Consider the following 1,820-nt stretch of genomic DNA (forward strand, 5'->3'; position numbering starts at 1 on the left):
GTAATCGCCTTTATAGTCCACCCAGTTACGGGTGACGTTTGATGAAACTAAAGTACATAACTCTTTATGTAGGGATCCATGGTGACTTCAGGTCCAAGGACTAGTAGTCATACTAATAGCCACATGAGAAAGTATATGACACTCATATAATGATCCATGATACTTTCTCATGGCGGGCCATTCAGTATACATTCTCCAATGCATACCCATGTGTCAACTTGATATCTCTATATCCATGACTTGTGAGATCAAGTCATCGAGTTGACCAACATGCTAGTCTTATTGCATTAACATTGTCCCTGAATGTTAATACTTGACTAGAAATGATTAAGAGTAGTGTTCCCTATATCATCTCACTATCGGTTCAACTAACCGATTGATATAGGTGAGAACCTTCTACTCAAGGACGCTATTATACTTAGTTTATTTGGCACCAATACAAGTAAGTATAATAACCAAAACAAATGCCTTTATTTATATAAGAATATTATACAACAAGTCCATAATACAACCATCAAATGATTAGCTCTAGGGCTCTAACTAACAGCCACCATGTCAGAAGGGACACCCGTAAGAGATCATATCCTGAAGATGATGGCTTAATTGAACGAGACACAAATCCTTGGAGCTGAAATCGATGGGGAAACCCAGGTCGATATTATTCTCCAAACGCTACCCAGAAGTTTTGAGCAGTTTCGCCTGGACTATAATATGAATAAAAGAATGTATTCATTGGCAGAACTACTGATAGAACTTCAGGCAGTAGAAGGGTTATTTCATCATAATTCTCAGGTTCACTTTGCTAAAAATGTTTCTACTTCTAAGTCGAAAGGCAAGAAGAAGAACAAGAAACAAGCTGGCTCGGTAAAGAAAGTGAAACAATCTCTAGGTACTGGACTTAAAGCAGGAATGAAGAAGCCGAAGGGCATGTGCTTCATTTGCAAGCAGTCGGGACATTGGAAGGCTAACTATCCTCGTTGAAGAGAGAACAATAAAGGTATATCTTATTCTCTAGTAGTTGAAACATGTTTAGCGGTGTTATCTAACTGCACCTGGTGTGTAGATACAAGAGCCACTGATCATGTCTACAATATATTGCAGGGGTTTCAGGAAATTTGGTGACTATATGAGGGAGAGATAACCATCTATATGGGCAATACTATAAAAGTGGCGGCTGTTGCAGTGGGAGACGTCTACTTATCATTTGATAGGAATAGAACTTTGGTTTTAAGAAATTGTCTTTATGTACCAACTTTTATAAAGAATTTAATTTTAGTTTCTAAATTGTTTATGGATGGATATTCTGTTTCTTTTGATGACAAAGTAGTTATCAAGAAGAATAGGGTTATTACCAGTTCTGGTTCATTAGTAGGCAATTTGTATACTTTAAATCCAATTTCTCTGACAAAGCAACAAATGAAAATTAATAACACATCTTCTAATTTTAATAAGAGAAAGGAACCTATCGGAAATGAACCAAACATATATTTGGCATCTAAGGCTTGGTTATATTAACTTAAGTAGGATTCATAGGCTAATAGCCGATGGACTCTTGGGTTCATTAGTGTTGGAAAACTTTCCAACTTGTGAATCTTGCCTGGAAGGTAAAATGACCAAGAGACCTTTTAAGGCCAAGGGGTATAAAGCCAAAGATGTGTTAGAATTGGTTCATTTTGATTTGTGTGGTCCTATGTCTATCCAGGAAATAGGTGGTTTTGAATATTTTAGCTCTTTCATAGATGACTATTCGAGATATGAGTACATTTACTTGATGTGCTGTAAGTATGAATGCTTTGATAAGTTCAAATAGTATAAGGCTG

This window comes from Zingiber officinale, unplaced genomic scaffold (genome assembly GCF_018446385.1).
Source record: "Zingiber officinale cultivar Zhangliang unplaced genomic scaffold, Zo_v1.1 ctg155, whole genome shotgun sequence".
NCBI classification, from domain to species: Eukaryota; Viridiplantae; Streptophyta; class Magnoliopsida; order Zingiberales; family Zingiberaceae; genus Zingiber; species Zingiber officinale.